Below are 15,339 nucleotides of genomic sequence, written 5' to 3'. Positions count from 1 at the left end.
ATCAGGACCTCTCTGGAGTACTGATAAGTAACAATATTATCCAAGAGACTAAAGTGCTCCTGATCTAGGCCCTGGCCTGCACAATTACTTTCTATGCCTCAGAGAGTTGGACAATGACTAAGAATGACTAAGGATGTCTTTGAGAGGTGGTGCTGGAGAAAAGTATTGAGCATATCATGAGCTGCCAAAATAACAAACAGGTTTGTCTGGGGAGAGCAAAACCTCCTTGGAGGGAACCTGAAACTCCATCTGACATACTTTGGACATGTTGGCAAGAGCGACTGGTCCGTGGAGAAGAAAATTATGCTTGGAAAGATGAAGGGATAGCACAGGAGAGGAAGTTTCAGGATGATGGACTGACACAGTAACTGGGGAAATGGGAGCAGATTTTTAGGGACTCAGCATATGGTCTGGTTCAGAGCGATTATACATAAGTTAATTATAAGTTGTAGCTGACTCAATGACACATAGAAACAATAACAAAGTAACATTATACTAAGATGTTCCTCATATAGAAACTTTCTAACACAAAATTTTGTAATGAATCATGTTGCTATATATTACCTCTTCCTTCAGTAACATATTTTCTAGACCTCAGTATCTTTGTGTGATTCATTATCTTTAAGAAGATGAATGAATGGAAATCCAAAATATCTAATTTTTCATTAAAATTAATAATTTTATTATTATTAATATTATTTTTTAAAAAAGAAGAAATAGTCTAAGCCTACTTTTCTTCTTTATTCTGCAACAAAAAATTTGGCACTTTTCCCGTTAATTTTATTTATTTGTTACAATTTATTTATTTAATATCTGAAACATTTTATTTTATTTTAAATAAAATTTTTATTTTGTACTGGTGTACTTAAAAAGTTAGTATAATTTTTTTTCTCCACACTGGCTTTTTCCCATTTCCTTCCATCATTCCCTCCACTCATCAAATTGTGTGAACCTATGATTAAACCCCTACTCAGCTTCACCCCTCTTACTCCTATCCCCCTACCCCAGATCCATATTTTACCAGTTATCTATTTATAAAATAGTGGTCTTATACACTACATGTCCTTATGGGAATGAATTAGCTCACTTAGCATAATGCTCTTGAGTCCTTCCCAAGTTAGGTAGTAGTTTTCAAAATCATTGCTCCTGCTTGCTGCATAGTATTCCATCTTGTAAATGTAGCATAATTTCTCAATTGATCCATTTGATTATGGTTGGACATTCAGCAGGTTTCCACCTGCTTGCTGTGATGAATAATGATGCTATGAACATTGGTATACAAGTCTCTGCACCTCAGTTCTCAATATCTCATTATTCTAAGCTGTAGAATAGCTGGATCATATGGAATTTCTATGTTCAGCTTTCTGAGGAAACACCAAACTGCCTTTCATAGTGGTTATACCATATTGCAATCCCACCAACAGAGTATAAAGTTTCTTATCTTTCCACGTCTTATTCAACATATATTATTTGCTGCTGTCTTGTTAAACTTTGCCACTAATGGAGGTAAGATGGTATCTGATTGTGGTTTTGATATCTCTCTTATTGCCAGTGATTTTGATTTCTTTGTATGCTTATTGGCCATCCGTATTTATTCCTCTGTGAGAAGTATTTTATCCATTTGTTTTAGTTTTGTTAAAAAAAATAAGAGGCTTTAGGATCAGATAAATGAGCTTTAGTGGCCTAATGGCAAGAAGCTGTGCTTAAATCTTGAAGTCATACAGTTTGAGGCCACCAGCTGGTCCACAGGAAAAGGATGAATAATCTCCTTCTGTGCAATTAAGTGCCTCTGAAAACCTGTCAAGGGCCAGCTATGACTCAGTTCTGACTCTATGGTACATAACAACAGTATCAGATAAGAACTATTTACAGACCTCTATACACAAATTTACAAATTGTTGTCATTACACAGTGGAATCTGAACAAACTCATAGCTGAAGTCCCAGTGGGTTTTCAGAGGCAGTAATTACAAGGGAGAAGAATGAACACTTTTCTCCTAAGGAGCAGCTGGTGAATATGAACCACCAGTCACTTTACAGATATATAAGTATTTATTTTTATATAAACCTCTATATGTATAAAAATGTCTATTCATTTACCCATATTTTGCCTCGTAGTCTTAATCTTGGAGACCTGCTGAAGTCTGCCCACCATGGGTGATCTCTTACCATTTGGCACACTGGTGGCATAGTTTCCACCATCACAGGAATCCACAAGTTACCCCAGTACAGAAAACTGACAGATAAGTGCTGTACTCATAAGAATAAATGATAAAACAACAAGTATATATGCACTTAAGCTATATCATTCCTCCCTATAGTATGCTAAGAGATATTGTTGTCCCTCTAATGCTGTATCGGACATACAGATATGATGCAGAGAATAACTGTGACCCACAGTGGTGTGGCAGGATGGGGCAGTAGGTGGGTGCTACAGAGTTCTGGCAAAATAAAGACTGATATATTTATAAAGAGGTATTTATACATATATAGGTGTTTCTCAGGGGCTTGTATTGTGGAACTAGATGTGGTACTTCTCAGTCAGTGTGTATACATCAGGGACTTCATAGCATAAAAATAATCAACCTTTCTCGTGATTTACAGCCATCAAAAACCAAGTAGAGAGTCAGCTATGAGTCAGTTCTGACTCTGGCAAAAAGAGAAGTTTTATATGCATAAGGTAATATCTCTGTAAATACTTAGTGATTTTTATTTTGGTACACTGAGAACAAACTCAAATTTTTTTACCATTACATTTTGCATAAGTAGAATACTTTCCAATATTGCTGATGAGTTTGTGGTAGATACGGTAGATGTAGAAATGTATCTAATAATGCAAGTCTTGTTTTTCAAGGGAATTTAATTAGCAGATTATGTTATTCTAATTAAAAAGAAGCATAACTATATAAACAATAAATACTCTCATTTAAAAATAATTCCTACTGCAGTTAGTTGCACTTCCTGAGGGAAAAATAAAAATAAACATCTAAAAAATTAAACCTACAGATAAAAACACTGTTTTGCTAAGTATTAAAGATTACTCAGTGTGTGTAAATAAGCTGCTAATATATAAACTTTCTAAAGAGTTGGCTCTCTAGAGAATTTTGAGGTTAAAGTTTTTTGTTGCCTAGATTAAAATCTGTGGTATTCACATTTTTAACATGCTTATACAATGTAGGCATTCACTTATATGGAATCTGTATAAATATTGCAGTATTCTAATAATATTAGAATATTTAGGAAGTATTACAAAATTTGCCAGCTAGGAATGTAAAGCTGTCAATCACCCCTTTTTCCCTCAGGGTTCCTGAGAAAGCCCAATGAGTGAGAATCAAAGCACAGTTTATGATTATTTGGATTCATGGATATCAAAAGCAATGCAAGGTTCTTTGCCTGAAATTGGACTGGAATGTAGGGCATACACTTCAGCATAATACACTCTTGTCTTTCTTCCTTCAGCCTAAATCTTGTCACTCATGACTGTTTATGGGGAAAGAAAAAAAAAATTAGTCTGTCCTCAGAGCTTACTCTGATTTGCATATCTGATTATTTTTTAAATAAAGAGCAGTAAAGAGTTTGTGAGAGTAAAGGAAAGTTGACCTTCTAATTTGGGTTTAATGTTAGTAATTTCTTTTTTTTAAATATTTTTGATGAAAATTTACAGAGAATTTGGATATCCATTCATTCATTGCTGCACTTCTCTACCAACCCAGCCCTCTCCCCCCGTCCCCAAGTTCGATCCTCTCTTTCGAAAGTAAAAGAAAGACTCCCTCCCTGGTACACAATCCCCCCGCATCCCTCCCACCGCCCTCAGTACATTCCACTATGCAACCTTAATTGTGGACTCTTGAAAAACCATAAGACCCTATCATACATTGCTTTTAAATTATTCACTCCCTCATCTGTTTCAGTGCAGTATACACAATTTATCCAGTTTCCTCAGTCTTACTCCCACCCTGATATCAGTCCCATTTTACAGCAGTGGCACGATGCAATATTTATCCTTTTGTGACTGAGATATTTCACTCAGCATAATGTCCTCCAGGCTCACCCATTTTGAATAATATTAAGTGAGTTTCTTGTTTTTCAATGCGGCATAGTATTCCATTGGGTGAATATACCACAGCTTCTCTATCCATTCTTTTGTTGATGGGCACTTGGATTTTTTTCCAACTCCTTGCCATTGTGAACAAAGCTGTGATAAACATGGGTGTGCGTCTATCTGCTTGGATGTCAGTTATGGTCTCTTTGAGATATATTCCCAGTAGTGGAATTGCTGGGTCAAATGGTATCTCTATTTGCAACTTTTTGAGATAGCTCCATACTGCCTTCCACAGTGGTTTCACCATTTTACATTCCCACCAACAGTGAATAAGGGTTCCAGTTTCTCCACAACCTCACCAGCATTTGTTGTTTGCTGTTCTGTTAGTAATTTCTTAAGGAGTACATTCAAGTGCATGATGACTCTGTGAGTTCTATAGTAGGACTGTACGTTGTAGGTTTCCAATGGCTTATTCTAAGAAAGTTAATTGCTAGGCTTTTCTTCTGCAGTGATCTAGAACAAACATTTCAGTTAGCAACTGAACTATTATGCACTTAAACTATTCACACCACTCAGGAACTCAGTATTAGAAGAATGTGGTATAAGAGCTAAGTCTTGGATTCTAACCTGTCAGATAAAATTATAAACAGAGACAGATGAGAGAAGTAGAACGAGTAGATTTCTTTCCAGGGGTTTTGGTACAAATGAAAAATTATAATCAGTTACCTAATATCATCTCCTTTTATTTATTCTTTATTATTTGAAAGTTAGAATTCCACTGGATATTTATAGCATAGTTAATAAAAAAATAAACTTTATGCTATAAAGGTCACTCAACAGGATATAAAGACTTAATCACTAATATTAAATTGCTTTGTTCAAAACATACTTTTACTTTATAGGTCAATTAAGAGAGATTATTGTTGTTATGTTGTCATTTCATGCCTTTGAGTTAAGTATGACTCACAGTATCCCAATGAATAACGAATCTGAATCCTGACCTATCCTGTGCCATCTTTTTCATCCCTGACACATATGAGCTTATTTGTACAGACACTGCAATAATCCATCTTTGTTGGGAGTCTTCTTTTTACTGACCCTCCATCCTTCCAACCATACTTTTCCTTTCCGAGGAATAATAGGCACTCTTAACAACATCTCCAAGTATGTGAGATGAAGCTTCACCATTTTTGTCTCTAAAGAGCACTCAGGTTGCACTTTCTCTCAGTTCTATCTGTTCATTCCTCAGATAGTCCATGGGATATTCAGCATTCTTCTAGAATATGAGAACTCAAAGGCATCAGTTCTTCTCCTGTCTTCCTTATTCAGTGTCTGGCTTTCACATGAATATGAGATGACTGGAAAGTCTATTACTTGAATTAGGTATACCGTAGTCTTTAAACGGACATCACTGCTTTTCAGAACTTTGGAGAGGTCCTTGACAGAAAACTTTTCCAATGCCCTATGTCTCCATATCTTCTGATTGCTGATATCAAGATTGTTAATTGTGGATCCAAGTAAGGTTAAATTGATGACAATTTCAATCTTGTCTCCATCTATCATATTCTTATATATTGACGCCGTGTTGAGGACTTTATTTTTTTGATGTTAAGATGCAATCCATGCTGAAAGCTGTAGACCTTTATTCTCTGCAGCAACTTCCTCAAGTCCTCCATCCTTTCAGAAGCAAGTTTGTGTAAACTGTGTAACACAGGATGCTGATGATACTTCTTTCAATTCTGACGTTACATTTTCTTCATAAAGCCCAGTTTTTTGAATTATTTGATCAGCATACAAACGGAATAGATTTGGGGAAAAGGTATAGCCTTGATGCTCACCTTTCCCAATTGTAACCCATGCAGTGTTCCCTAGTACTAGTCAGACAATATTTTTTTGGTTCAGGTATAAGCTTCACATAAACATAATTAAGGGTTCTGAAATTCCTATTCTTGTCAATTTTCACCATAGTTTATTATGTTCCACACAGTCAAATATTTTTATATAATTAATAAAATACAAATAAGCATTCTTTTGGTATTTTCTGTTTTCAGGCAACATCCATATCACAACAATGATATCCCTGATACCATGATTTCTTCTAAGCCTAGTCTGAACTTCTGGCAGTTCTCTGTCAAAGTACTGTTCTAGCCATTTTTTGGATGATCTTTAGCAATATTTTGCTTTTATATTATATTAATAATATTGTCCAACAATTTTCACATTATAATGGATCACCTTTCTTTGGAATGGGAATAAATGTGGATCTCTTCTAATCAGTTGACCAAGTAGCTGTCAGGCACAGACTGATAAGTCTTTGTTGACCATTGTAGTGATTGGACCCATGTGGGAGTAAGAGAAATGCCAGGAGGAAAGTCACTAAACACTTCTCTCTCACACTTCTTCTCACTGTATCATAAGATGTATTAAGTGCAGACCAGGTAGAGTTAGATAACCATCTTCACCAGGAGCATCCAGACGGACAGCAAGCATAACTGGGGTTGAACCATCCTCGCTGGGAGAAGTCAGTAGGCTCAGTGATGCTCTGCTGATAACTGCTTACTAGCTTATTTTCATTGTTTACTATTAGAGGTACGTAATTTATCTGTTAGTTTGTTGTAGTTAGGGGTGTGGTGACAGGGTAGGATGACTTGTTTGGTGCAGCTTACTTTGTAATTTGTATATGTATATGCTTATTTGTTCATAGTTTATGCATGTAGTACTTGGCTGTCAGTTTACTCTACTGAAGTAGCTTACTGGCTATTTAGATGCTGAAAGCAATTCATCACTTATTTTAATACCAGTGGATAACCCAAGGTAGACAGATTTCATTGGATCTATCAAATAAAAACAGATTAAGAAAAAGATTTGTCCATCCACTATTGAAATAACGGGGCTTTGAAATCCCATGAACAATTCAGAGAAACACTATTAGACTTTAAGAAGGACAGTTAAATAAGGTAGTTTAAAGTAGTATAACATACTTTTACAACAAAATCGAGTATAAACAACCAAGATTAGATACAAACAGTAATATTTAACCTCCGAATATCAAATGAAGAAGAAGATAATCAAAGTGAATATCTGTTGGAAGGAAAAATGGAAAAGGAGTGTAAGAAGGAGAAGACGTATACATTGCCAACAATATACCTTGGAGCAATATGCCATTATGGGGTAGATGTAAATAGTATTCCTGAGTGAAAGTCTAAGAAAAGACCATCAAACCACATACAATCTAGTGTAGAGAAGCTGTAAACCAATCTGAAAATGAATAATGAAATGGGTAAGAAGTGTAGCAGAGCCTAGGCACATCAGAAGAAATGCACTGGAACAACATCACATTGAAACCAGGAAACCATGGGGAAAAGATACAAGACTAAAAGGTTATAGGTTTGATTAATGAAACCTCAGGCCAGGAAGCATGAATCAGTGAGTGCCCATTTGTCAATGTGCACAGGGAAATTAAAGTAAGGAGAAATCAAAGCAGGGAAGGGAGGGAGTTAGACTGCCCAAAAAGGTTTAGGCAGAAGATTTTTCTTTTCCAGCAAACACCATATTATTAGATGGGAGGACACTAGCTTTTTATACTTTTATTCTCTTGACTCTGAGGTAGTGATAAATGACAACCTAACCCTAATATCAAGCCAACTGAAGACTTCACAATCCTGAATAATATTTAAATGAATCAAGATTTCTAAGATACAAAAAAAAAATCAAAAGGTAGGATGGTACAGTTAAAAAATTTTCAGATTGACAGATTGTTAATGTAATTTCAAGACATATCAGACAATTTTAATTATAGAATGACATACATAAATTTTATGGAAATCAAAAGCGAATTCCATAAATTTATACAACAAAACAAAGAAGAAAAATAGACTCAGTAAACACAAAGACAACAACAAATGAAAGATCAAAAACTCATAAACAAAAACAACTGAGCACAGAAATAAATAATAATAAACCCATTAATAAAAAAAAGCATAAAAAGGCTGTATTTCTTATAGTTAACATTACTGAATTTTAATGAATAAGAGAAATCAAGAACAGAGGAAAATATAAAACAATTTGACTTATCAGAAAGGTGTGAATAAGGGACATAATTTACGGCCATATAAATAAATACCTTAAATATCAAAGGACAAGAAATATATATATATACATACATACATATAATATATATATATATATATATATACACACATATGTATGTATATATACATACATATATATATAAATAGCCAACAGAGTGAAGGTGTGGCAATATTAAAATCTCACAAAATACATCTTATGTAAAAATTGTGTTGTTACTGTTGTTGTTACGTGCCACCAAGTGACCTGTGATTCATAGAGACCCTATGTACAACTGCTCTGAAGCCTGCCCTATCCTGAGTTAGTCTCACTGACTGTGATACACCTACCCCCATTGCCCCAGTTACTGTATCAGTCCATCTCATCCAGTGTCTTCCCTTCCAAGTACAATGTCCTTCTCCAAGGGCAAGTCCCTCTTGGCCACATGCCCAATGTATGTGAGACGGAGCTTCAAAATTTAAGCCTTTAAGGAGAAACTTGGTTTCAAACTCTCCAAGACAGACCTATTTGTTTTCTTGGTGGTCCATGGTATATCCAAGATTCTTCTCCAGCATAAAATACTGTAAAAAGAGCATGTACCATGTAAGGAGCATCATATCTGACATTTACTAACTTCATATTAGGGAAACTATCCCCATCCCCAGCATCAATAACACAAAACCAATCCCCATGAGGTCAAACCTGTCTCCCACCCTCCCATGTCTCCTTCTACTCATAAATATTACTGGTTTCCTGGGTCTAAAATCCAATGAGATAGCTCAAAGACCATACAGAATCATATTTGGGGGGTTAAAAGGTTATAACTCAGATTAATAACAAAATATAGTCAAGACAGCTTCCAAAATGTGCATATAGGCACCTAAGCCTCAAGCTTGATGGCTCTAAGTGTTCCCAATTTCTTAATTCTACGAATACTGGCTTCCCCCCATAATTGTCTAACAAAGTTCTCAGTTCTGCTGTTATTGACTTCCCAATGTCTAAACCCCCACCACAAATTCTCATTTCACATCCAATTCTCCAGCTTAGCTATCACTGCTACTGTTATCCCAAAGTGAGTTGTGTCACTGGGTTGGAAAGGTCTCTCTTCTCTCACTAGGTGAAGATATCTATTTCTGCTAGTGTAGAAAAAATTCCTTCTGGTGGGGGAAGAATTCCTGTTCCGTGCATCTAGAGCTGGTAAATTTATGGGGTAGATTTGCCAATCCTCTTGCAGATTGTTGAAATCGGCCAGTCCCCTTATGGAATGGTGGATAGTCTTTCCCTTTGTGGATAGGCGAACACACCTCTTTCATATACTCTCACTCCTCCGTATTGTCAGTAATCTATATTATAAAAATCATATTGAGACATAAACTCCACAAATATAAAGCTGGACATTATAGGCAATTATAATTTCACTGAGAAGCTGTAACAATTGTAAAAATTAAATATATCAAACCTCAAGGACATCTGGTTAGAATGGACTCATAGCTGACACTCTAGCATGTTTTCAGAAGCTATAATTGAATGAAAGGAAATTGTACATCTTTCTTCCAAAGAGCAATTGATGAATTTGAAGCTTTTGACTTTTGGTTGGCAGTACAACTCCTAATTCACAAGGCCATCAGAGCTTCCTTCAATACTTACACAAAAGATAAATATTAAACTTGAGGAAGAAGGTTGCTTCAGGATTGGAGGAAGACTAATTAACAACCTGCATTGTGCAAATGACATAATCTTGCTTACCAAAACAGACTAGGACCTGAGGTGTTTGCTACAAAAGATAAAAGGTCTTTAATATGAATTGAAGCTCAACATCAAGAAAATAAAAATTCTCACCACAGGGCCAATATCCAGCTCTTTATGGATGGACAAGAGATTGAAGTTGTTAATAATTTCAGTTTGCTTGTTTACACAACCAACACCAGAAGTAAGGAAATCAAAAGACAAGCTGCATTAGAAAAATTTGCTGTCAGAAACCTCTCCAGATTGCTGAAGAGCAACAATGTCAGTCTAGAGACTAAAGTGCAACTGATCCGTGCCATAGTCTTCACAGCTACTTGCAATGCATCAGAGAGCTGGACAATGACTAAGTATGACAGAAGAAGAATCGATGTCTTTGAGTTGTGGGGCTGGAGAAGAATATGGAACGTACTGTGGACCACCAAGAGAATAAATAGGGCTATTATATTGGAGAGGGTGAAACAAAGTTTCTCCTTGGAGGCAAGGATTTTGAAATTCCTACTCACATACTTTGGACATGTTGCCAGGAGGGACCACTCCTTGGAGAGAGACATCATGTTAGGAAAGGAGGGACTGAAAGAAAGAAAGACACTGTATGAGATGGATTAGCACAGTAAATGCAAGGATTTTGAAATTCCTACTCACATACTTTGGACATGTTGCCAGGAGGGACCAGTCTTTGGAGAGACATCATGCTTGGAAAGGAGGAGGGACTGCAATAAAGAAAGACACTGTATGAGATGGATTAACACAGTAAATGGGACAATGGGATTTGGTATGTCAAAGTCAGTAAGACTGACTCAGGATAGTGCAGGATTCAGTACTCTTGTATATAGGGTCACTATACATCGTAGCTGACTCTATAGCACATAACAACAATCAAAAGCAAACATCTTCTCCTGCCAAGTTCATTCTGACTCGTAGTGAACCTTTTGTTTTTGTTATTAGGTGTCATCTAGTCAAATATGACTCATAGGTCTGAAATACAGCCTAACCTGTGCCATTCCCATATTATCTGACATACCAGAGTTTAATGCAGCAGTCACTGTGTCAGTCCACCTGTTTGAGGGTATTTGTTTTCTTTGCTTATCATCTACTTTTCCAAGTATCTCTTCAAGGAATACAACCTCCTAACAACATACCTGAGGAATATGAGGTGAAGCCTCATCATTCTTGCCTCCAACAAATACTTTGTTTATACCACCTCTGACATATGTATTCTAATTACCATAATTATTGAGTCAATCTGTCTAATGCAAGCTCCTCCTCTCCTGCACTGTTCCTCCATCCTTTGAGCACAGAGCACAACATCCCTCTCTAAGGACTGGTCCTTTTTGGCCGCATGCCCAGTGTATGTGAGAAAGAGCTTCAAAATCCTAACCTCCCATGAGCGACTTGGCTTATTCTTTTGGTATTCCAGCTCCACAAGTTAAAGGTATTTATTTTTATTCTATCATCATTAGTCATTGTTCAGCTCTCTGATGCATAGCAAGCAATTGTGAAGATAATGGCTTGGATCAGGGGCTCCTTAGTCTCTAGACTGACATCATTGCTTTTCAGTATCCTGGAGAGGTTCCTGACAGCCGATTTCCCCAGTATAATTTGTCTTTTTATTTCCTGACTGCTAGTGTCAACTGTGTTGATGGTGGAACCAAACAAGCTCCCACTGGAGCATATTAATGATAGAAATACTGACAGAAAAATTTCTAGAACACTTTGTTGTTGATTGTTGTCAAGTCGAGCATGATTCATCGTGACCCTATGAATAAAAAGTCTGAAGCTTTTCTGTAATGATTGTCATTTCTCAAAGTTCATAGAATTTCCAAAGGCATGTTGTTTCAGAAGGGGATGCCACTGCTGCTAATGATGTAAAACAAAACAAAAACCAAAACCAAAAACAACAACAACAAAAAAACCCCACCCAAAACCACCCTTTATTTGATTAGTAGCTGAGAAAACAGATAAATTCAGAGATACAGAATAATATAATAGATTCTAAAACTTCTTGGTTTGTATCTTGGATGATTGTGTAAAATTAGAAAAGTGCAATGATTATTTAAGCAGTTACTGATGAAAGTTCAAAATAAGTATGGTTTCCTTTCCTATGATCATTTTGAAAACCCTTTCTGCTCTCCTGCTGATATATTTAAGAGTAACAAGATGGAGAGTAACAGACTTCTGGTGCCCCGGTGGGTGAAGAATTGTTTGAATTTACCAGATATGGGTAAGAAATAGGCAATCTCTTCTTGCGTGATATACAGCCTTTGAAAAGTCCACTGAAGTTCAGGTATGAGTTGTTTATGAGTCAAGGACATATACCAACAATAAGTGGAAGACATGTTTATTGAACTTATTGACTTTTGCAGTGGAGAGATAAAAATTGGCAGAGGGTTTTTTTTTTTTTCCAGATCATATATAGACAATGACTCTTATCATTGCTTAAGGAAGTGAATATTGTTGTTATTGTTACGTATCATTGAGTTGGAACTGACCCATAGCTGATCCTCCATTGGGTTTTCAGAGGCAGCTAATCACATATGAGGAGATTGTTCATTTTTCTCCCACAGAGCAGCTGGTGGATTCAAACTGTGTGACTTTAAGATTACAGAGGTAGCATCTTATCTCAAGGCCATCAGAGTTCCATTAAGGGTATAGCAACAGATTAAAATGTACAATATTTAAGGCTGTAATATTCACTCATATTTGAACAAAAAGAAAAACTGAAAATAGATCTCAAAAGTGAAGTTGTTGTTAAGTGTCGACAAGTCACTGACAACTTATAGCAACCCTATGAACAAAAGACCTGAACACTTGTATACCTTTGGTCGCTTCTCAGTGTTCATAGAGTTTCCAGAGGCAAGCCATTTCAGAATTGGATTCCACTCCTGCTTCCAAGCTTGTTTTAATCAGGGAGCTCCACCAAACACTGTCCACCATGGATAACCACTATTGCATTTGGCATATCAGTGTCACAGTGTTTAGCATCACAGCAAACATGAGTTACCTCTTTACAGCAATGCATAGACCAGTGCTATACCACTTAGTAGATTGTTTGAGAAAAAAGCAATTTAAACCAGTCCTGAGGGCCACAGATTAAAATCATTGACTTTGGGCTTGGTAGCATAACTTTCTGTCCACTAGGCCAATATACTCTCTCTATGTTATCACAGTTATTGTTGTTAAGTGTCATTGAGTCGTAGATGACTCATAGTGACCCTATGAACGAAAGACCTGAACATCCCACCCTAATGCTCACCAATTCCAGCCAACAAGCTTATGGAGAACTCAACTCCTGCAGATGACTTTCAAACTGGATTCCAGATGGATTATTTGTGATATAGAGGACTTTACAAATCAGTAAGGGGAGAATGATTAGACTAAGTATGTACCAAGAGAAAGATAAGTAGAACTCTATGTCACACATTTTACCAAGATAAATTTCAGAAGAATTAAAACATAAAATTCTTAATGGAAACAAAGAGAATGGTTTAACAGAACAAAGAATATGTTTTATACTTACCTGGCAGGGGAGATACCATGATCACGAAGGTGGTTTTCCCAGGGCGAGGCTTATCCATTGCACTCCGGATGTGCTGACCCCTGCGATTTCCCCAAATGTGGGAAACTCGACTGCATAATTTGTGGTAGTGGGGGACTGCGTTCGCGCTTTCCCCTGTAAAAAAAAAAAAAAAAAGAATATGTTTTAATAAAAATAAGAGAATGTCATTATAACAACAGTTTAATGAAGTATTTCTTAAATTATACCAAAAAAGCAAATAAAATGCTAAAGAATGAACATCTGAAAATAAAAACTTAAAAAGTGAAGCATCAGAAAAAATGGGTAATGGACATAATTGGAAAATAATATGAGGAAAATTGGAACCAGAAAAATTCATTTTAACATAACCAAAGTAAGTAAGGCTGATTGATAGTACTTCATATTATGAGGGAATGAGGGAATGAAACACGTATAGCTTTGCTTATAAGAGAGTTAAATTGTTGCAACCACAAGAGAAATGAATGGGCCAAGGAAATCTTATTATGCATCCTTTAAACCAGGTTATAAAATTTTGTTCATATTCATGTGAAAATAATAGCTACTGAAGTCTCATTTTAAATAGAAAACAAACAAAAAATTCTATCTCCTCCAATGGAAAAAAAATGCTTCTAATAATTTGAAATAGTACAAAGTAGTATTAAAAAAACAAAATGAGCGATATAGGCACGTGAGTGGAACCAGTGGGTGTATGGCCGCCATGGAGGCTGGAGCAAGGGAGAAAAGATCTGGTTAGCAGGGACTTGTGCCAGTTTCTCATGTGTCCGTCGCTGTGCACAGCCTGTGCTTTGAGCAAGCCCACAGAGAAGGACCGGGTCCACCATGAGCCTCAGCTCAGCTACAAGGTTCACAATGATGCTCAGAGTTTTTATTATGACCAAAATGTCTTCCTGGGTGCTGAAGAAGCAAAGGCCTTTGATCAGCTGACACCAGAAGAAAGCAAAGAAAGGCTTGGAAAGACTGCAAGTAAAACAGATGGCGATGAGGATGGGCTTATAACTGTGGACCAGCTCAAAGACTGGATTAAGTTTGCACAAAAGCAGTTTATGTTCAAGAATGCAGAGCAACAGGGGAGGGGCATGACCTCAATGAGTATAAAAATGCCACCTACGGCTACATTTTAGATGACTCAGACCCTGACGATCGATTTAACTATAAACAGATGATGGTTAGAGATGATGGGAGATTTAAAACGGCAGACAAGGATGGAGACTTGTTTGCCACAAAGGAGGAGTTCACCGCTTTCCTGCACCTAGAGGAGTATTACTACGTGAAGGATATCGTGATCTAGGAAACAATGAAGGATATCGGTAAGAATGCCAACGGGTTTATTGATCTTGAAGAGTATATTGGTTATATATACAATCATTATGGGAACATAGATGAACCCGAATGGGTAAAGACAGAGTGAGAACAGTTTGTGGAGTTTCGAGATAAAAATTAAGATGTGAATATGGACAAGGAAGAAACCAAAGATTGGATCCTCTCCTCAGACTATTAGTATGCTGTGGCAGAAGCAAGAAACCTGGTCTACCAGTCAGACCAAAACAAAGACAACCAGCTCACCAAGGAGGAGATTTATTCAAGTACAATTTATTCATGGGTGATCAGGCCACAGACTTCAGGGAGGCCTTAGTACAACAGGATGAGTTCTGAGCTACAGACAGAAGAGCCACATCTCTTCAAAAGTAATTTATTTTTACAGCTTCTGGTTTCACATAAGATTGTTTTTGTTGCTGAGACTGTTATCACAGACTTAAGATGTGACAAGACATAACCAAAACCATCCCAATCCCCAGTTCTCCTCCTTTTCCAGGGACCGGAGGGGAACAACTCATAATCATTACACTTGTGTTTGTAGGATTGAGATTGTTCACAGTTTTGGTTGGCTAGGCTCCACGGTCAACACTCTTAGCACCAGCAGCCAGGAA

At 36.8% G+C, this 15,339-nt stretch overlaps 1 pseudogene; it reads left to right on the top strand.

The window, feature by feature from the left end:
• Positions 1-12,012: 12,012 nt before the first annotated feature.
• On the top strand, positions 12,013-15,064 carry LOC102857263 (annotated as a pseudogene).
• The last annotated feature ends 275 nt before the right edge of the window (positions 15,065-15,339 follow it).

This window comes from Elephantulus edwardii, unplaced genomic scaffold (genome assembly GCF_000299155.1).
Source record: "Elephantulus edwardii isolate Elephantulus edwardi_28Jun2011 unplaced genomic scaffold, EleEdw1.0 scaffold00390, whole genome shotgun sequence".
Classification (NCBI taxonomy): domain Eukaryota; kingdom Metazoa; phylum Chordata; class Mammalia; order Macroscelidea; family Macroscelididae; genus Elephantulus; species Elephantulus edwardii.
The sequence above is the reverse complement of the archived record's forward strand: the minus strand, read 5'-3'. Positions and strand labels throughout refer to the sequence as shown.